Here is a 23,281-nt window from a genome sequence, read left to right as displayed (position 1 = left end):
CCTTCCCTTCTAATTCATTACCTGGTGTTTCTGGTCGGAATAGATAGGCTGCTGGTCTCCTCCATATTTTCCCTTCTATCCCTGGCATCCATGCAAATGCCATGTCAGTGCCATATTGAAATATCTCGCCATCTACTGGCTCCGCCCTAATCGCTGTCTGTCCACAGTATGCTTGCAAAATCTGTCGTGCTGCGAGCATGTTAATCCCTGGAGTAGAGCAAATTATGCCATCCTCTGTAAACGAGATGGTCATGTTCAACCTGTTCATTATGTCCCTCCCCAGTATATTTACTGGCGAGGCACTATAATACAAAAGTGGAACCGACAGATCATAATCTCCAATAGATAACGGAACGTTATCAGTAAATGGAACCAACCCTTTAGCCCCAGAAAATCCTTGGGTGTTCATGGCTTCGCCTGACATCTTAAATTTACCTTCCCTTATGCAAGACCGGGTCGCCCCGGTGTCAACAAGGAATGATAATTTTTTGTCACCTATCGTTACCTCTATGCGTGGCTCCTCCGCACTATTAGGTGTTACTGACAGGATGGGACACACCAAGGCCGTCTGTGGGCTGTCCTATTGGGGGTACAATGATTGGCCATTCCCTGTGTAAGGGTTGTGTCCCAACACCGTCACCCCACCCAATTGTGTTCGTTCATTTTGTGGTGGTGGTTGTATTAACGCTACTTGTTGTTGTGGCGGTGAATAGGTTTGTTGCTGTTGTGGTTGTTGTGGTTGGCCACTCCCTTGTTGTGACATCTGCTGCTGTTGTATGCCCTGCTGTTCGTGTGATGCCCTAGGTTGTGCTTGCTCATTCCATGCTGGTGTTCCTGGCCTGACCCTACATGTACGTGACATGTGTCCTAATATTCCGCAGCTCCAACACACGGGTGGTTCCCTGTTTTGCCATGGGAAGCTCCCTGCGTTGTCTTGGTATACGGGTTGCCCTGTGGAGTAGTTATTCCTGAGTCCCCCAGCCTGTTGTTGGGTATTATACCCATATCCTCTCCCTCTCATAAACCCTCCTCTCCCTCTGTTATAACTATAATACCCAGTTCCTTGCATTGGGTACCCTCCTCCCATGCTCGGTGTGTGTAATTGCAGAGGCGGCACTTGCTGTATTACACCTTGTGGGGGCGCTATTTGAGCTGGATCTTGTGCAGCCACTACTTGCGTTGGGCTTTGGGTCATTGGTGTGGGTGTAGTTATTAGTGCCCCTTCCATTGTGTATTTAGTAAGTTTTTTCTGTACTAATTTGGCCTCTTCTGTTTTCCTGTCCTCCTCCTTTTGTTTCATCTTTCCTTGCCATGTCCTGCAGTGATGTACTATAGTCAGTTGTATTTCTGGCCATGGTTTTGCTTCCATTCCTACTACTTTCTTTAGCTGTTTCTGAACTCCTTCTGGGAGCCCCTGTACTAGTATATGATAAAATATGGCTGGTGTCTTGTCCCATTGTTCTCTAGTCTCCATGCGCCACTTCTCTTGAATGTCCTGGATATAATCAACAGGATCCTCATTTTCACCCATCTTACGGGAAGTAATGGCTCCTATGTCTGAGGTGTCTGGGTACTGCACTCTCAGTGCCTGCCACAGCGCATGTCTGCAGTTTGCAAATGGTGCCCCATCATGCGATGTGTTTGTTATTGTTACCCCATGGAATCCCGCTCTTTTCCAAATGTCATCCGCTCTATCCCCTAATATTGATATTAACAGGCCCTTCACATCTCCTACTGCTAGTTTCTGTCCTGCGGTGTGTTTTTCCATTTCATATATCCACTTACCCGCACCTCCACTTAGTGAGGGGAGCCTACATTTTATATTTTCCTTATCCGTATGTTTCCAAGGTACATATTGTGGTCTAACCCCTCCTCTCTCCAGCAGTGGCATTAAATTCTGTCTTGTGTCACCCTTTACGCTCCATGATATTGAGTCTTCACACTCCTCCTCTTCCCCCATTTCTTTTACTGCTTCAAATTCTTCCTTACTACCTCTGCCCCTACCTCCCTCTTCTTCCTTTCCCCTTCTTTCATCACTTCCTGTGTTCAATAAGGGTATGTTTATTTGTCTGTCTTGCCTGCGACTAGGGAGGTCCCTAAGCCGACATGCATACGGTGTAAGTTCGTTCATGAAGGGCGCGAGCTTTATTCTGTGCAGAGAGCGTGCGGTGGTTGAACACGTAGGTAGTGACGTGGGAGGGCGGCGTGATGGAGATGTTGGTGGCGTGGTTTCATTGGTTTGTGTTTCCTCTATTCTTTTCGTTTCCTCCTTACTTCTCTCCAGCTCCTCCCCTCTTCTACTTATCCAGGGCGAATCTATGTTTGTTCTAGTGAGGTACAGTTTATCTAAGCTTTCCCTTTCACTCCTTCTTCCATCCTTCTCCACTCCTTCTTCCTCCTCACTGCAAAAATCATTTATAAATTCCACCCCCCACTCTGCCTTTTTTCCTTTTATTGTTACTGTTTTTAAATCTATTAGGTCTCTTTCTCCCCTTTCGTTTTTACCAACTGTCCCCCCTAGTGCTGATGTCGTTGCTACCTCCCTACTTTTATATACATCTCCCCATCTTTCACTCTCTTTACCCCTCCCTTCTCTTCCTTCTTCACTTCTTTCCTCCATTTCCCTACTATTTTCCTCTCTTTTCCTTTTTAATTCCTCCATTACTTCGTTGCTCATCTGTTCCAATATCCTTTCATCCTCCCTCTTTCTTTCCCATTTCACCCTTTCTCTTTCTACTATACTCTCTATTACCTTCCCCTCTTCATATTTTTTAGCTGTCTCAGATATTATCCTCCTCCTCCATATTTCCATTTCTTTTTCCTTTTCTTCTTCTTCCTTCTTCTTCTCTCTCAGCACTACTCTTGATACCCTATCTGCTGCTGCTTTTACCCTTTCAGCTTCTCTCTTTTGTTCCTCGCTTCGTTCCCTTAATCTTTCCAATTCGTCCTTACCTTCTTTCCTTTTCCTCACTCTCTCTCTTTCCTCCCTCTCAAGTTGTTTGATCAGTTCATTCTGCTCTTCCCTTAGTTTTGCTAATCTTTCCTCCAAAATCTCTTCCTTCTGCCGTAGTAGCTCCTCTCCCCTCATTTCACTCTCTCTTGCACTATCCTCGTTTGTTCTCCTTACCGCCTCCCTTTCTTCTCCAGTTAGTGAGCCTCGTAATTTCAACAATATCTGTGCAGCTACCCACTCATCCTCTCCTATCTCTTCAGTCTGCTCTTCTCTAATCCTCCCTTCCCCCATTGGTATCTTCCCATGAGCTACATATGGTGGAGGGCTGTATGCCGGGTTTGAGTATCCTTCAGCCGCCCTTAACCGTCCTTCTATTTCTCCTAATTCTCTTAAATGGTACAACCCTCCTCCCTCTGTTTTCACTCCCGGTGTTATGGGTATCTCATTGCTCGGTTCCTTTTTTATGTCGTCTAATTTATCAATCTTTTCTCCTCCCCGTCTTTCGTTCCCCGTATTCTTTGTGCTTTCGCACTCCTTTTCCCCACCCGTTCCTTCTTTCTTAATCTCCTTTTCTTCCGGTGTTTCCCCCATAGTGAACATTCCATTTGGTCCTGGTCGAGACCCCTGGAACATCCTCCATAAGTTAAACACCTCCACGTGGTTTGCCAACTTCTTCCCCTTGTATGTATTGTGCAGATGGTTCAGTAGTGAGTGTTGGGCATATGGATCGAAACTACCATTAGGCGGCCATGGTGTTAACATTTTGTTGTCTGTCCCCTGGGTCCACTCTATGCTGTACTTAATTAACTTCTCCCTGTGTGGTGGCAGTGTGGTGCATATGTGCTGTAGTGGGGTAGTGAGGGTGTTCCCCCACCCTCCCGACCCTCTCCCCGATAACCCTCTCCCGGATGACATGGTTGTACTCCCCTTGTTACCCTTCCCCTTACTACCAATTTACAATATACAACCTTGTATTGCTTACCTCGCCCCGCAAGTGTGGGGACTTACGACAATCCTTTGACAATTATGCAATAGCAATAAATGTGATGTTATATTATATTCCTTCCCCTACGGCCCCCTGCGGCCGAAGCGCACGCAGCCCCCTGCGGCTGCGTACCCCTTACGACGATCTTATACAGTTGTCCTGTTTCTCCGTTCTCCTCCCCCTTTTACACTTGCCGTGGCCGGCGTTCTCCGTGCACAGCCACGCCCCTTTCCCCTTCTTCTTCCGATCCACTGGTTTATAGTTTATCTCCGTATCAGTTCCTTTATCATACTTCTCCTCCCCACCACTCTCGAACCCAAGGTTCCTGGTGCTCACGATATCCTATTAAATCCCTACTGGTGACGTCACCGATTTCTTCGAGCTACTGGTATATTCGTGTTATGTTCTTTAAGTTCAAAATACACTTGTAATCTACCCCGCTAACCCTACAGCTGTCTTCCTGTCTCTCCTGGAACAAGGTAATCTCATCAATACTATGGGCCTCATTAGGACCCTGGCGGAGAGGGTATTACGCCAGCGTAGTGCATGGCGTACCTCTCCGCCATACTACGAGTTCCCGTAGCGCCATGGAGGTTTTCTCCGCCTGGTTTTACCAGCCGGAGAAAACCATGGCGCTACGGGACCTCGTTGTTAATTACGCCACCGTATTTTACGGTGGCGTAATTAACTCCTTCCCCACTCCCATTATACCCTATGGGGCAAAAATGGGAATGGGGAAGGGCAGAATGGGGATTGGGGATTTACCGCTCCGCCGAGGTCGGAATGGGGCGGTAAATCCGCCAACCCCCATGGCGCTATCGGCGGCTTTCCGCCATGCTTCGCGGTGCATTTAGCACCGCGAAGTCCGCCTGGGTCGTAATGAGGCCCTATAACCGGACTGCGCACGCTGCGTCGCCTCGCGTGTGATACGCCCCTCAACAGGAGGGCTTAACCAGCCAATTATCTTCCGTTTTGGGCAACTACGTAACTAGCCACCGGCCACAGGGAAACGTCATCTACCTATCGAGTTTCTTGCTCGAACAATAGGGAACCTCATCTACTCATTCAATAATAAATATCAAATCGTAGGAAACCACACACCCATCCTCACACGTAGTCGCGATTTAGGCCAATCAGTGTCTTACGAGCTGCTGCACGTGATGTTTTCGTGCCCCTCCCCCCTCTTTCGCGTAACGTTAGCCGCCTGCTTTCGCACTCGTTCCGCTACCATTCATTCCATTAGTAACACTCAACTAAACCCTCGCCACTTTACAATTCCTCCCTCCTCCCTTATTTACTTCCTCCCCCTCCCTCACAATTTCGCATTGCTTGTTGTGCGTGTCATGCTCACCAAGTTCTCTCGATGCAGGGCCGCTCGACTGCGTGCACCCCTCCAAGCGGCTCGCCACCTCCCCTCGTCTGGACCACGTCTGGACACTCGCCGACCGCGGGCGGGATACTTCTCAACCGGCTCCCGAGGGCCAATATCCGGATTGCGCTGTCCGGTCCTCTCGCAGCTCCGCGATGGTCCTGTAGTCCTCAGAAGGGGGCAACGGCAGAGGGGGCCGCGCCGCCGGGCCTCCTCGCAACGGGAGTGCCTGGAAAAATTAAAAATAAAAGTCGATCTTAAACAGATCTCAGCAGTGCCTCCAACTTGTCGGGGGGAAATTCTGCCGGGGTCGGCCGGGCCGCCCGCGGACCTCCGGGCAGGGAGGCCCCAACTCCTCCCGTGTATATCTCGGATCGAGACAGAGTATGAGGCACACACAAGGAGCAAGGCAACTTCTGCTGTTTATTATGCAAACGGCAGGGATGGGTCAAGGAGCGCACGCGTTCGCCCTGACACACACACAATCGTGGGGCTCGCAGGCCCTTTTTACTGTAATATGACGCGCTACTTGCGTCACTTCAAAAAGTTAACAAAAACCTACCGCCACTCATAATTGGTTGCTAGAGTGGTAGGGTTAGTATAGTACACATATAGAGAATGATATTAGTGGTCAAGGTGTAGTCAGGTGGTATATCTGGGTTGTCCCTTCAATTAGATACATAAGAATTGTTACATGAAGACCCCTGAGGATTGGCTAATGTTAATGACGTGTGAGATAAGAGCCCCATGTTCTGATTGGTGCATCCGTGAGCTCCCCAGCCTGGGACCACCGTTGTTCCCAGCTCTCGGTGTACCCGTGTTTGCAACAATGTTTCAATATGGGTACATGCAGACAATGTGAGGATTTATTTATAGGTGGGAGCTGACCGTTCCCACTGTAGCAGGTGTCCATGGAGCCTTTCAAGTGTCCCGGCCTGTGTCTCGTAGTGCGGGACCCAGACGCCCTGTCTCTCCTGGGTTTTGGCATCTCGTCAGGTTTGGCTTGGTCACGTGAGGCGGGACCGTGTTTGAGGCAGAATTCTGCACAATTAATATTGTTTTTCCACTGTGTGTCTGGTTTAATTTGTAGATATGATTCTAACGTTGGTACGCGGAGTGCAAGGTTGCAACATCGTGCCTTTGATGATTTGTTCTTGGATGTGGGTTTGCAACATTGCGACCTTGGCTGGGTGCTCCATCAGGCTCATTCTGCAGGATCAGCAACCTGACTTTTGCTTTGTTAATGTCCACGGAACTCTTGCTTGAGGCCTACTTGGGCCTGGTGCATAAGTGATCCATTTCGTGCATGGGTGCTTTAGATTATAGTGGCATATATTTCCATGACCAATATCGTGTTTCCATTATACCTCTCACGGTGGTAACGGGTTTCAAGGGAAGCATGAGCAAGCGTTTATAGATGAGTTCATGATGCGTCTTGCGTTTCTGTACTCTGAAAGCCTATGTAAAAATAATAAAGATGCACGTCCGTGAATATGCCTGTCGCCTACGTCAGAGCACTGAGTATATTCTTCGTGTAGATTGGTGTGGGAATGTTAAGTGTGTATATTTATACAGATGTGCTTCCCGTTGTCTAGGTCGTCATGGCATCTCTAACGACGTGTGGTTTTTAGTCTAGCTGATCCGAGCCGCAGGTGTCGGCACGGTCAGTGCGGGCTGCTGGGCAGGCAGGTGGACACATCCGTATGTTCCTGTACCATGGTACCTGGTCGTCTGGTAACTGGACGAACTCTTCTCGCGGCGGGTGTCTGGGCCGTGACCCTCTAGGCCAAGCTCGAGAGGTGAAGGACGGGAGCCTGGTCTTCCATTCTCCCACTTCACTTTCCACCTACGTCTAGCAGCAAGCAGATTCGACCCACCAATTAGCATATCAATCTATCATCACCTCAGTGGTCAGTGTAGTCAATTAGGCTTTGAAGATTGGCCTTGAGTTTGTTCTGTGCTGTGGAGAATCAGGTGAGTGAAGTCACGCTCTGCTCTCATGCATAGGTGTGAGCATCTTGCTCGTCCAACTTCATCCTTCCACGTGACTGAAGACCATGATTTTGAGCTTTTACTGTCTTTAAAATACTATTTTTCATAGACCTCTGACGTCTTCTTTGTTTGTCCATGTCTTCTGAACAGGAGCTTGTTCTTTCAGGCAATTTTGTATCCAATGCTAGTTAACTTCATCCTGATAAGACCTTGGCATCTTGGCTTGGCTTCATGGTTCAATCGGCCTCGCCTTTTGAGATTCACTTTTAATTCATGTGTTTTCTTACTGCAACACACTGAGAAGCAGCCTCTCATTTTTAGTCCAATTCTGCTGTAACATGAAGTGGAAACATCCGTTGTTTACTCTCTATGCATATATGTATATATATTGGTGCATGCCGCAATCTATTCACTATAAAGTTAGCCTCAAGAATACTTTGTATGCTTGCGTTTCTTCTGCATCTGTACACATGTAAACTGACTTGATATCTTCATCCATTTTATGGCATAAGTTTGTACACCTTGATCCCAAGATGCCACTTATCCTTGATACTTTCTTGATGCCTTATAGAATATCTGCATTCTCTGGTGTCTGCATCATTTCTAGGCACTTCATCTCATCTCTGCATGACGTCACCATTCATATAGATCATTAATTTGCTCTGCTTCTTCCGTTATGTCATTCAAACGGTCATCATTTTTTTCTTGTATGCAGGGATGGTTTTCTTAATGGGACCCTTGCCCCCAGGATTCTATTAGACATCAGTATTTTCACTGGTACCACACAATTTTCACTTCCAGGCTCCCAACATATAGGCAATATGGGCAAGGTGGTTGAGGTGGAGGTACTTGCCTCCTCCTGTACACTCCCCCCTCTGGACGTTTATCGACCACTCTCTCCTCGTCCTTCACATCCAGACATCTTGGTCTGAAGAAAAGCTTCTTTGGAATCGATATTTTTATGACTCCTTTCAGGCATCGTGCTGATTTCACATGCTCATCTTTGTTCCATGACATAAGTCTGCACTGTCAATTTGAAATACAATAGATCCATCTTCCCACATACTTCTTATGATTCTTTGGATACATGAACTTTGTCGCTTCAAGTGCATGGATACTGAACTTCACATAAGAGGTCATTACAACCCCGGCGTTAAGGGTTAACGACGGCGTTAACCCTTAACGCCGGATTCCCACTTTAACACCTGCTTTTGGCAGGCGTTAAAGTCCATGGCGCTAACCCGCCATGGTGCTAATTACGCCGCCGTAATTTACGGCGGCGTAATTAGCGCCTTACCCACTCCCATTATGCCCTATGGGGCAAAAATGGGAATGGGGAAGGGAAAATGGGAAATGGGGATTTACCGCCCCACTCACCTTGGAATAGGGCGGTAAATCCGCCATCGTTTACACCATGGTGGTAAAGTTGGTGCACTTAGCACCAAGGTTGTAATGACCTCCATAGTCTCTGATTTCTTCATCTGTCAAGTCTTTGGCCTTCCATCCTGGTTCAACATCAGTCATGATCTTCATCCCTATGACTTTATTGGCTATTTTCTTGCATTGGGAGATTATTATATTGATCACACAAAATCCAAGCAATATCATTAGTATCAGAGCTCCAAGGAACTTAAAAATGTCTGCCATCCATTGTGGAACTCTAGAGAAGAGCGATCCAAACCAACTGTCATCAATAATGTCTTCCACTTCATCGATCATCTGGCCGTGGAGTTTTGTCAGCATACCTATGGCTTCCGTCAATGTTCCATTCTCGTCGTCATGAGAAGGTATGAATGTGCAGCATGATTCTCTGATGTTTGCACAAAAACCTCCATCTATAGCTGTGATCATATCCAGGACTTATCTATTCTGAAGAGTCAACAGTCGTATGGCTCTCAACTCTTCACTAATTGCGTTGAATCCCTTTATAGTAGTGTTGATTGTCTGTAGCAATTCCCATCTGGTAATCTGCAGCCATTTGGTATTTCTTCTTCTTCCTCGTGTGAGCATCTGCTTTTGGGAAACTGTCAAGGTGTAAGTCACTTTTAGGAATCCCCAGTGCTGGAACATGAACATTCACAAGTGAGCATCGTCCTCCCCAATCCTTGGGTAGTCTCATATGTGATCCATATTTACTGCTGTTCCAAGTATTATTCCTGGTACATCAAAGATTCAACCACAGTTCTGATTCCCTCCAACTTGTCCTGTGCCATTATTTATGAATCACAGCTTTGCACTTTCCAAAGGCACTATCTGCAAGGGTCCTCCCCTCTCTTCGACCCAGGTCAGTGGTTTAGCAGGTTTTGGCCATAGTGGCTTACAGCCATTCTGCACTATGTCAATGATAGGTTTGTAGAAACCAATGACCACCCAGGCTCTGTATATGACCACTCAGTCTTCCCATCCATCTGGTGCTAGTACTGATCACCAGATCTGCATTTGGTCTCTGTTCTTCCATCTATGGATGTCTTCTGCAGATTTTCCTGGACTCTCCAGTCTTTTGTTTACTTCCCATCTGATTCCAGCTCCTTTAACTCCAGGCTTCTTGTACCTGATCACATGATTCTTAGTATGAGCTCTGTTTCTTGTCTTTGTGTCCTGGACATATTGATCTTCATCTGATCTGTCCATTCAGTTGCCCATTTGAGATAAGTATCTCAGCCCATAAATTGGCCTCTTGTTCCGCAAAGTGAAATATGAGAAAGACAATGGGCCTCATTACGACCCAGGAGGCCACAGAATGAACAGTGCCAATAAGGGACTGGCACCGTTCATTCCGGGCCACCCTATTACGAGTTCTGCAGCGGGTCCTGCTAAGGGACGCCTGGTCAGACAAGGCATCTTTAGCGGGACCCGCTAGCAGACCAGGATGCTAACAACGGGGCCATCATTAACGGGCCCCTTGTTAGCATCCTGCCCATTCCCATTGAGCCCTTTGGGGTCAATGGGAATGGGGATTAATTGTTACCAGAGACCAGAAAAGGGCAATTAGCGGGTCTGTCAAGGTCGGCATGACCCGGTTATTGCCCTTTTCTGGGCTCCAGTACAAAATCATTACCGGCAGCAGATGTGCCCTTAATAAGGGCACGGCTACTGCCAGGGTCGTAATGAGGGCCAATGTGCTGTCTGGACGTCTATTTGAATAGCTATGAAGATTTTAGACTTCCCCATACTATAAGGCAGGAGTGCACATACAAAACATTCCTCCTCTGAGGTCCTTCTTCCCACTTCTGTCATATGTTGATACCATATGTTGTTCCCCAAATATTCTGTACTATCCAGGTAATCATTTAGCTCAAAGTCATCTTCCCCAATATTTCTCTTAGGTCTTAATCTTCTCTTATGATCTGCCATGATTATCTCATACAACATGCTAGCATAACTCATTCTATCTAGACCAATCATAGGCACATTTGTCAGTAGACTGGGTGTGGTTACACACATTTTCTGTGTAGGCTCACCTTTCATCAGCCATTTCTTCTCTCTCCCTTGTGAAGCCTGTCTCTGGTTTCCAAACATAATCTCCAAGACACTTTTAGCATGTGTTTGACTATTGCTGACATTTACCTCAGTCTTATGTGACCCTTCATCATTCTTTGGAACAGCGATAACTACCTGGGGACTTGGCTGCCTAGTAGTTGCCATGTTTATACCTTCCTTCTGTTTAGGAAGATTCTCATGAGTTTTTGCTCCATTCACCTCTAAGTAACAGGAGATTCACACAGTGAGTGAAAGCAATATGATTATGAACAGAATGCAAGCATAACTAACACAGAGTTACAACAGTGTACAGCATTGATTTTTTACACAACGTGGACATCTCTCTGGATCTGGCTTGATGATATTGCTACTAATACGTCCCATTTTTATTGCCTAAGGAAGGAACAATTAACGTTTAATATAACATCATTATGCACTGGTTTCTGGAAACTGCTGATTTCACTCGATAACTTTCCTTAGTCAACTGACTGCTTACTGGACGATAAATACAAATTCCCAGTTAACTCCTCGAATCGGCCTTTCACTAGACAACATGATGATTTTCTTTCAGCATGAAACAAGGGTGCTTTTAAGCTAACAATTCCTTGATCTGTCCCTTGAAGAAAAATCTTCACTCAGATCTCAGAGTTCTCTCAGAATAAGCATTTACTTGAAATATGATATTTCTCAAAATCTCATGTATTGCTGCATTATTTCTTAGATGCCTTAGGAACTTGCGGACATCTGTGTGTCTTCAAACAATCTGGGGACACTCTTCAACCAAGTAATAAAATACCAAACTGACCAGTCTGTGCACATTGTCAGCAGATAGGGACATTTGTACTCTCCCCACTGTACTCAGGTAGCTGAAGAATTTGTTCAGTGATAACTATAAGCAATCTTCTTTACAACTGGGCCATTCTTATGATTTTGCAGGAAAACAGGAATGCTAATAGTTCTCCCCACAAGCGGAGGATATGCACGCAATACAAACTCGAAATAAGCAAGAACGATCTGTGAAATGTTGTCATCAGGCATCACTATGAGCAAATCCAAACAGGAACTCAGTGAAAACTGAATCAGGGTACTGTACTCTTCCAATTGTCGAAAGCAAATTCAAGGTATGGTATATCTTTCTTCTGATCAAGGCTTGAGCATGCCTCAGTCCAATGTCACAAACTCCTGTGGCTCAAGAACAAATATCTTCCCTTACAAATGACTGAAAAGAGTGTTCGAAATAAGCCACAGTCCAATTAATTCTTTGTCTTTACTCAACAGCTTCTGTGTCCTTCTTCTTCATCATAGACCTTGTCTGCACGTGCTGAGGTTCTTCCCCAATGCTTGCTTCCAAAGGGTGAGGGGATGATGGGGTCTCTCCAGTATAGATCTTTACGTCACCTAGAAAAGTCCAACGCCTCAGCAATTTACCATCCAGACTCCATGGTGACATTTCCATTACCCCACAGGGTAAGGTGGAAACACCAACACACCACACCATGAGCCCTGATTCCAACAGGAGCCCATCATTGCACCTGGCTGCGGTTTGCAAACCTTTTGAAGCCCGGTGGCCCTTCTACCGACTTAGGTTTTCTCTCCCCACCAGAGGACCCAGCCCCATCACCACAGAATGCAACCATATACCTGGACACGCAACACATAGTCCAGACTCCGCCGGGAGCTCCCAGACTAGTATCAACAATCAGGCACAATGCCACAGACAGGACGCCCACACTAACAATAACTTACTTGCTTTTCAGGGCCCAACAGGAGCCACTGTCTCTACAGGACAGCTTTCATACCACAAACGAGGACCACATAGGGGGCTAGAGAATGTCTACAATAGGTAAGAGGCACTAATCCTCGTTACTTGTAACTATGAACCCCAACTACCCCCTACCACTACCTTGCTAACCTTTCCTCTGTGCTTTCTCCTCTCTCCCTCTGCCATAAATGATTTGTCATTGCATCAAATGTTTGTGCTATATTACTCTGAATCACGTGTCTAAACAAACCACCTCACTATGACTTCATGCACTAATATAATATATGTCACAAATGTCAGAAACTGCACACTTCACATGAATTTTGAATCTTCATCAGCCTTGATAAAGACCCACGGGTCGAAACACATGTTGGCTGACAAACAAGGCATACAATTGCCCGTAAATGTACTCAATGCATACCAACTGAATGTTAAAAACAAATCAGCACTAGCACAAATAAAAGCGAAAATTGTATCGCAATAACTACTGTGTTAGAACTATTATTTGAACCACTGAAGCAAGATAACCAGGAGAAAACTTCCTTTTTCTACTTAACAATTAGGGCTCTGGCTAAACCCCGACAGCTCCTGTGATCTTGCAACATATGAACCCCATCATTAGACTTGGACAACAACAGAGCCTAGCACAGGCTGTTGCCATACCTAGAGTCAACGACGAATCTTCATTCATATTAGGCATATCAAAAGACATTATATCTTCTAAACATGCAGCCCGTGTGGCTTCATCATCTGCTGCTTGATTTCTGGGTGAGATCAAATCTGACTTTTTAGTCTGAGCGGCGCATTCAACGACTTTGGTGGCTACTGGGAGTTGTAGTGCCCTAATAAGCCTATCCAATAAAGAGGCATGTTGCACTGGAGTGCCATCCGCTCAGAGGTTGTCCCTCCTTTTCCAATGTGCTAATACTTCGTGCACTGTTGATGTCACATAGGCGGAGTCACTGTACACCGTTACTTCCTGGTCTGCATGATTCTCGAGGGAGACTATCAGCACCACTAACTCTGCAGCCTGTGCTAAATAGTGAGATGAGAGTCGTGCACTTACCAATGTTTGAAACTCCCCATTGGTCGTGTTTTTTACCACAGCGGCACCTGTATATCTCTGTCCATCATTTTGATCGATCCTTGAAGAACCGTCAATAAAAACAATTTCTACCCCTGTCAAATAATTTTTTTTTTCCCTAGGGATTTCATCATAGAACTCTTCATAGTTTGAACAGTCATGCACATGCTCTGCCAGTGTTTCAGCTACAAACATGACAGGATTCACCAATTTGCATCAAACTATTTTAATCGCTGGATTTGATATGACCACTCCATAGGCAGAAGACCTTTGAGAAGTCAACGTTCTTTTGGTTTCTCCAAGATGGCAAATAATGCATGCTCAACAGCCAAATGCCATAGTGCATCCCATCACTTTACTTGCAGCCTTCTCAAAAGGGAACGTGGCGACTGCCAAAGATTGGTTGCACAGAAAATGACCCCTCATGATTACTAAAATCACACTGTAATGTGCAAGGGGCTTGTACCACAATATGGTCCTCTGTGTAAGGACTGCTGTCATAACGTTGCCATCAGTGTGTGAAAACAAAAGGAATTCCTCAGCATAATTGGGAATCCCTAAAACTGGAGCTGTACAAATTGCCTTCTTTAATTCCTCAAACCCTCTTTCATCTCCTCAGTCCAAACTATTTTCTCTTGCATTGCACGTGCTTTCTTTAGAGCTTGTAATAAAGTCCTTGTATATTAGCTATAGTCAAAGACCCATGCTCTGACATAGTTACATAATCCCAAATATCACTGCATGTGCTTTATCGTGTGTGTGGCTTTGTGGTTTTCAAGATAGCCTTAGCTCTCTCAGGAGCAACCTTTTTTCCTTCATGTGAATTCAACTGACCTATTTACAATACTTACTGTTGACAATACTGTAACTTCTCTTTGTCAACTTATATCCCTTTTCAGCGAGTGTAATCATTAACTGAATAGAATCACTTCTGCACCCTTACTCTGAAGTGTTGCAAACTAAAATGTCATCTACGTATTTCAACACAATACTTTCCAAATCAATATTGCTTAAATCCATCTGGAGAACTCTATTGAAAATCAAAGGAGACTCACAATACCCTTGAGGTAATCTAGTGCTTTTTAACTTAGTCTGTCTGAACGTAAATGATGTCAGATCCTGCGAGTCCTTATGTAAGGGGATTGAGAAAAATGCATTTTGCAAATCAATCACAGAAATATATCGCGCTTCAGCAAGTATGTTACATACAATTGGAGCCGGAGTAGGAACTAGATGGATCTGGGCCTCTACAATCTGGTTAATCAGACGTAAATCTTGAATTAGCTTCCGTTACCCTCCCCCCTTAGAAATTATCTTAAAAATACCTTTAATTGCCTCACGGGACATAGGATACTGTCATGCTCAAGGTAAAATTGCTCCTAACTTCAATTTAATCTTTACTTATCCAACCCCCTTCAATAAGCCTACATCATAGGGGCCTGTAGTCCATAATGAAACTTGCAAATAACAAGGGGGGGTCCTGGGAGACGCTCTGCCAGACATAAGTCCTGGTTACAAGAGCCTTACCCAGAGTCTTTAGCTCACTATCTTTCACAGAGAAAACATATCCCAAACATATCAGTCTTTGTCCTGCCCTGGGGCAGTCCAAAACCAACATGATAGGCAATTCTCTTCTGAACAAGAGTACCAACAGCATCCCCAGACACATGTTTCGGTCTGGTTGAACCTCATCAGTAGGGTGTGGCTGCGCCTCTCTAAGAATAGTGAGCAAGGGGTCCACGTCTGGATTCCCCTAATAACTTAAGGTGAGATCCAAAGTTACTTGAAATATGCAAATAACAAAGGGGGACCTGGGAGACTCTCTGCCAGACATAAGTCCTGGTTACAAGAGCCTTACCCAATGTCTTTAGCTCACTATCTTTCACAGAGGAGAAATATCCTAAACATATCAGTCTTTGTCCTGCCCTGGGGCAGTCCAGCACCGAAATGCTAGGCAATTCTCCTCTGAACAAGAGTACCAACAGCAACCCCAGACACGTGTTTTGGTCTGGTTGAACCTCATCAGTAGGGCATAGCTATGCCTCTCTAAGAATAGTGAGCAAGGGGTCTACGTCTGGATTCCCCTAGTAGCTGAGGGTGAGACCCAAAGTTACTTGAAATATGAAAATAACAAAGGGGGCTCCTTGGAGACTCTCTGCCAGACGTGAGTCCTGGTTACAAGTGCCTTACCCAGAGTCTTTAGCTCACTATCTTTCACAGAGGAGAAATATCCGAAACATATCAGTCATTGCCCTGCCCTGGGGCAGTCCAGCACCGAAACGCTAGGCAATTCTCCTCTGAACAAGATTACCAACAGCAACCCCAGACACGTGTTTCGGTCTGGTTGAACCTCATCAGTAGGGTGTAGCTATGCCTCTCTAAGAATAGTGAGCAAGGGGTCTACGTCTGGATTCCCCTAGTAGCTGAGGGTGAGACCCAAAGTTACTTGAAATATGCAAATAACAAAGGGGGCTCCTTGGAGACTCTCTGTCAGACGTGAGTCCTGGTTACAAGAGCCTTACCCAGAGTCTTTAGCTCACTATCTTTCACAGAGGAGAAATATCCGAAACATATCAGCCATAGCAAACCAAGCTGCACCTCACTGAGGAGGGCCAGCAAGGCCAAACCATGTCAGGGGTTGCTTGTGTTTCCGTGCAGAGTTGACCTGGCCTAGCAGTTCGGGCTGGGCTGCTACCATTGGTGGCAGTACCTGGCTGATTTGCATATGGCTGGACCCCTTTTGCAATGGTGCAGACGGGCTAAAAAGCGGTGGTGTGAAAGGTTGCCCAGAGCAATGCCAGTGGTTCATATTCATTCAAATCCTTCCACCCATCACTTTTGTGTTTACAGTCCATAATGAAACTGGCACTTTTGCCATGTCTTCCTCAAAATACTCGGGACATTTTCGTGCTATCATCATTTTCTGAGGAACCTCTAATTTGATGGCTTGTTCCCAATAAGTGAAGCTCATTTCAAATATGACTTCATGTCCTCATCAGTGACATCAGTCAATATGTAACCCTCCCAATGGTAATCACTATGCACCATTGTCTGCAATCATGATCATTCCCATCAAGCAAAGCCATCTCTCCTGGCACTATGGCTATTTGTAATTCTAAATGAAAAATGAGCCCTTCCTCTTCAACCATAGGTATCTTTGGCTTCATCAGAAACTCATCAGGTATTCTCATAGTTGTGCCTACTAGACCTGGTAGCCATGTCAACAAAATGCGTACCCTATAGTGAAATACTTCAGGTTCCAACGGGACTGCTCTCATGGTCACTTGTCCTGCAAATTTCATAATACATTTGCTCACTTTTAAATAATACATTCTTGGTGTTGAACACACTATACCGTTATCGGTAAACGAGATTGTCATATTCAACTTAGTCATCAAATCTCAACCTAATATATGGACGGGTGTTTGCCTTGAATACTGCAGTGGCACTGACATGTTACATTCTCCTTTAGAGCTGGTAAGTCTTTAGTAAAAGAAACTCTGCTTGTAGCTCCTGTGAAACCTTGATTATTCATGGCATTGCCAGACATTGAAAATGTTCCATCTTTTATACACGAGTGTGTAGCACCCGTTCTACTAAAAATGAAAAAGGTATGCCTCCTATACTGTTGTCTTTGTCCTTGGTTCCTGGTGAGGATTAGGCATTACCAATAGTATTGAACACATCAAGTCTCCCAGTGAGCTGTCCTATTGTGGATGCATCCTCATTCCTGTACTTGTAAAAGGATTCCCTCACTCTACAGTGAAACCTCCTATCATAAGAGTCATTAACTGTCCTGTGTGCGTGCTTTGCTGCCTGCATAGGTGAATGCTGTGATTGCCCTTGCAGCGGATTCACTGCTGGTTGCTGTGTTTGCACATTTTTCTGCAGTCTCGGCACTTGTGTCTGTTGCACTCATTCTGAGCAAACCCATCTCCACTCTTCTGTGAATACGCAGGTGGGTTTGAAGTTCCCCCTCTTGAAAATTGACCATTGTGCATATACCCTTAACTTCTATACATACAAGCCAAATGACTGTTAGGCAGAATCCTGTGAAGTTCCCTTGGGGAACACTGCAAAAAGATTAAGACTACAGGACTAAGCAGTAAACCCAATTGGTAGCAGTCTGTACCACCCAGATTTACCTGGTAGCTGTGGCTGAACAGTCAGACTTCTCTCAAGAAGAGTAGGGCAGTATACAGAGGATACACAATAGGGCCAAACACACAGTAAAGCAAGCAAACACTGACCAGAGCTTGTTATCAAAAGTATATAATTATTTATTTAACACACACTTAGAAAATACACTAGCACTATTAATCAAAAGCAAGTTCCAACACAATCAGAAAAGTATATACACCTCCCCTTTTACTTTTTGTAAAAACAGATGTGAGCGTGTAACTTAGATGGCACTCCAATAATTAAGTAAAAGGGAGAGAAAAAGGCAGGTCATAAAAATAAAACAGTTCCCAACACTTTTCTAAGACCAAAACAAGTTAGTGAAGGCAGAGTATACTGTAGAGCCAAAGTTCATAGGCCAGGCCCACTTTAAATGGAGAAAGGTGAAATGTGCCCAAGATCACACCGTTTAGAATTGCATTCAAGTCTTTGTAAAAATGTTCAAAAGAGGTTGGGTTGATTCAGAAGGTAAATTTAGAAGGTCTGGGGGCCAACCCAGTTGGAAAGCCAAGGATGTAAGGGTCACCTTTAGCAAACTGTAGAAAGGGAGGTCAGGTGGAACACAGTACCTTTAAAGTTGAGGAAGCTCCAGCGGTGGCAGTTGTTCCTGGCAGCGGGTGCAGATCATGTTTTCGACCAGGGCAAGAGAAGATCTCGTTGAGGAGGAAACTTGGAATCGTTGCACTGCCCAGGGAAGAGACCAGCCACGGAGTTCGTTCAGTAAAAAGGTACGGTCCTTTTATTCGCGGTCACGGTGGTGAAGCTTGGCTATCCGGCTGCCGGGGTGCTTTGCACGGGCGATTTGACCAAGAGACGTTCAGGAAGGCGAACAAGATGTTTTCTTAGAAGGGAAAGAAGAGCACATAATAGTTCCTGAGGATTCCTCATCATGGTGGCCGTTAGCTCATCGTATCTGCTCCCATGGCTTTCAGGTGCTGTTCATATGCTGACGAGACTCAGATTTTTGTCTGTTTAGATCTTTAACACGCTGAGGTGTCGTCCCGCTTGTGTGAGTACTTGGTGGCCGTGAGGGGCTGGATAAACCACAACTGGCTTAAGCTTAATGGGGATAAGACACCGAGTTCTGGTGGTGGGTTATCCTTCTAATCTGGTCTCTTCGGCTTCTTCTTTTTGACTTCCTGCACTGGGTGGTCTCCCTATGCAGGTGATGGTCGTAAAGAATTTGGGAGTCTATCTCTCTTCTTATTTGTCGATGGCTCCTCAGGCGAGTGCCTTTTTTACCGGCTCACCTCAGTGCAGTGGTAGTCACCTCATTGTTGACCAGTCGCCTTGACTACTCTAATGACCTGTTCATATCCCAGCCTCTTGCAGAATTGAGCGGCACAGGTGGCCACTTTTACCCCTATGTCTCTCATATTACCCCTGTATTGTGCTCCCATCACTGGCTCCCGGTGGCAAAAAGGATTACATTTACGTCCCTTTGTTTGGTCTACCGGATGTACTATCGCCAGGGAGCTACTTTTCTGCATGACAAGTTTGTGCCTTACATTTCCGGGTGGTCGCTTCGCTCTGAGAATGCCTGTTTGGTTGCGATCTCCAAATTCCACCTGTGTAGGATGAGGGGGTGGTTGTTCTCTATTGATGCCGGTAGATTATGGAATGATTTACTGGTTGCTCTAATGCATACTGAGAACCATCTGTTATTTCAATGTCTGTTGAAAACTCTGCTATTATAGTTCATTGGCGGCAGTGTTTGTTGCCCTAGTCCTAGCACCAAGATGGCTTTGGGTGAACATGTGCAGTATAAGTGCGAGTAACATAAAATAACATGGTGAGGTTTTCTAACTTAGCAAACATTAAGAAGTTATGCCTTCCCTAGCTTCAATCAGTTAAAACTATGTAAGGAAGGCACATATTCAATTATGTGAAGAGTTTAGACATTAATTCAATTATTTGTTGAATATTGGGCACACCTAGATTGACAAAAAACTCAGAATGATGTCCTCTGTTTCTCAATGAGGTGTTCTGTAATTTGGAAACAATGTACTTGATTGTAGTGACCTGTGAACATTAGCCATAACACCCTTCTCTCTATTGGCATATATTGAAGGCTGACCTTATTGATATACTGAGTTTAGTTGCTTGGCTGAATAGGTAATGGAGTCTAAATAAGGCACTTTTTAGGATGTCCATTGACTCTATACATTTTAGAGAGTATTGTGCTAATCCTAAAATGTAATTTGTAACTATCTGCAACTCTTATAGGTCAGGAAGGTGAAGCTCATGTGCTGTGTTCCTATTACTGTTCCCTCTGGTACTCCGATAGCCATATTATATTGGAGGGGTCTTTTGTAGGGCTTAGCGAGGACTTTCCATGTACGCTCCTTGAGAGGCCAGCACCTGACAAAAATCCATAAAAACATTTTCGTTATGGGATTTATTCCGAGAGCAGATTTAGGCAAGTGAGTAGTACTGTGCTATGCAGGGGGTCTTAAACATTACGATGCATAAGGGCATTGTTCTCTGCTGCTGGGCAATATAAATGGAATTCTCCCTTAAGTTTTCCTTTTCTTAATGCATGTATCAATTTCAATAGGAGCGTTCCATTTACATAAAAAACAAGGAGAGAATGAACTCAACAAATAGCAAAATGAGGAAAAAACTAAATAAAATACATGTATGTGCTGTAATAAGTAGAAGCCGAGCGTGCTATCAAAGATGAAATGGATATTCGCGAACGGTTTAATATCAAGTAATGCTTGCTTCTCTTTTTTATTACCGCCAGAATGTGACTCAGGAGAAAGAAAAAGACTTAAAGCAATCGTGACATTCTTATTGCTTTGCAATGTTATGCATTCGTGATATAATGTTAGCCACACATCACTTATTCAAAAAACTTAAGAAACAATGTTTCATCTGAAGATGCGTTTATTATATTTTTTCATTAAAGCAACACATGTGGATTTTTATGTTAAAATCCAATATTTTCCCACTGGAAAAAACACAGTTCGTGTGAGATATATGGAGTCTGTTCAAAGACTTTATTTCTCCAAAAAGGGTCACGTTTTATTTAAATATTTATTTATTTATGTATTTATATGTGTTTAGTTCATTATAAACTTTTACAACGTATATTGTATACATTTTACTAGAGATATAACATAATGATAATACACCAAATGTATATGTATTCACAGACAAAAACTGTTAAAGGGACGTTTTGGTTAAGTTGCACTAATAAAAACCTATGAAATTCAATGAAAAATCTTTGGTAAAGGGACGTTATGGTTACAAGTAAAACCGAAAACCTCTGATATTCGCCAGATATGATAAGTTAAGCAACCATAACTCACACTGCTGAAACTAACACCCAGGACATCAACAGTGACATCACAAATGTCATTGATGACATCACTGATGAGATAACACATCTGGGCCACTTGTTGAAAAATGTAAATGTGCTATATATCTAGGCATGTTGTATGTTCTTAAAGTACTTTCCTTAGGGTTTGGTCACAGCTCATGGTGCACATATGTAAGCAGGCCTCAGACAGATAATTCATTTTTATACCTGGTGATGGACTTTAATATTATTGACATTTTCTGGTGATGTTGTTTCTTTCCTTCTGATTTTAGTTTCCCTATATGTGTCTCTGATTTGTATGTAGTGCGAGTCTTCATATGTATTGTTTGTACTAACAGAAGTATGTGGCACATCTTGAATTATTAGCTGGTTATTCCATGTTTAACATTACTCCAAACTATGGTAGGGTACCATTCATTATTTTACTATCCAAAATTACCAAATTAGAAATGTTGTACTTCTATGGTGCATGCTGCAGCCATTGCCTATGTGTGTGTATGATTAGGTTCCTGTATTAATAAAAACACACCAATATAACATTTTGTCTAGATAAGTACATTCTTCTATACATTAAGTAGTTCAGAATAGGTCTCCCGATTACCTCTGACATCTTGTTAACAACATTATAAACACAACACCTTCTAGAGACTTTTCATCAAAATGAATAGTAAATGTGATGTCATCAATAGCATTTATGATGTCATCTTTGATGTCCTGGTTGTTAGTCTTAGCAGTGCATGTTGTGACGTAATTGTAATTGGTTATTTAGAGGTTTCTAATCATGGCCCTGGGGATCGAAACTGTGTGGCTCTGCATCATCTTCATTCTCAAAGTGAGTGTGTTGCCACTAAGCTATCCTTGAGTTATGGTTGCTTAGTTTACCAAAACTGGCAAATTTCGTAGGTTTTTCAATTTTACTTGTAACTATAATGAGCAAATTAATCAGAAAATCCTTTTAGTAATGTTTTTTCAGTGAATTTCATTGGTCTTTACCAATGCACGCTAATTTCCTACAACTTACTAATATCATACTTACCCCAATATAGCAACATTTCTGACCAATTTACAAAGATTCACCCTAAAACTCTACCATTTCCCACCTTCTAGCATAATTATGAACACATCTATAGACTGTTTTCAATTTTCCACTGTTTTTGCATCCATGGAGATTCGTGAATGTCTGACATAATTGCAGACTTTCCAGACAGTGTCACGTGACCACGCGTTCACACGACGCATGATGACATGTTCGGGTCCATGCTTCGTGGACAGTACGGAACTGCAGTTTCAGCTGGTCTAGGAACTTTAAAGCTCAAAATGTACGGTTGCACAGCTCCTGCACCTATTCTTATTCATTATGCATTAACAATCTAGCACAGAGCACATACCTTGGAAGAATACAGCAAAACTGCTATTTATCTTAAAAATGGCATCAGCTATTGCCCTATGTAAGGAACTTGTGTTGGCAACAGTAAAGACAGAGACAAGTGATCACAGTTCAAGGGTGTTTATTGACATTTTTAATGGGTGAGATAAACACCTAATCTAAACCTAAATCTAGGATGCGAGCAAGCTACGACCATCAAATAATAATAATGCAGTCCTAGTGGTGTCTTGTCAAATAAAAAGGACCTATACATTAAAAAAAAAACTATTGCCAATCCTTACTGCTAAATTACAAAAAAGGAGTGTGGGATAAGTCTCACCAGAAAAGAAAGAAGCGTTTACAAAATGAAAAGTCAGGATGCTATGGCTGGGTCACCATTCCCCACATTTTAATCACGGGACAAGGCAGGTCTTCTGAGCACAGCACACTCCTTGGCTTGGTTCAACGATATCAAAGACTTTCAGAGACTAAGGGCCTCATTACACGGATGGCGGAAAGGGATTAACGATACCGGTAAGGGAATACCGGTATCGTTAAATAACCTTGCCAATTACTACCCGCATAACCGCTATTAGCGGCACCGTTAAGAACGGTGCCGCTAATAGCGGCTAGTCCGCGTGCGCGCGCCCCTCATCCCGTAAATAGCGGCATGACGCTAATAGCACACCATCACAAGGCATGCAGACATGCCAATAGCGGCATGGAATAGCCCCAAAAAGCCCACACTGGCATGGCGGAAATACCGGCATCGCGAACCACACGTTA

This window comes from Ambystoma mexicanum, chromosome 6q (genome assembly GCF_040938575.1).
Source record: "Ambystoma mexicanum isolate Mex_15411 chromosome 6q, UKY_AmexF1_1, whole genome shotgun sequence".
Lineage (NCBI taxonomy): Eukaryota > Metazoa > Chordata > Amphibia > Caudata > Ambystomatidae > Ambystoma > Ambystoma mexicanum.
The sequence above is the reverse complement of the archived record's forward strand: the minus strand, read 5'-3'. Positions refer to the sequence as shown.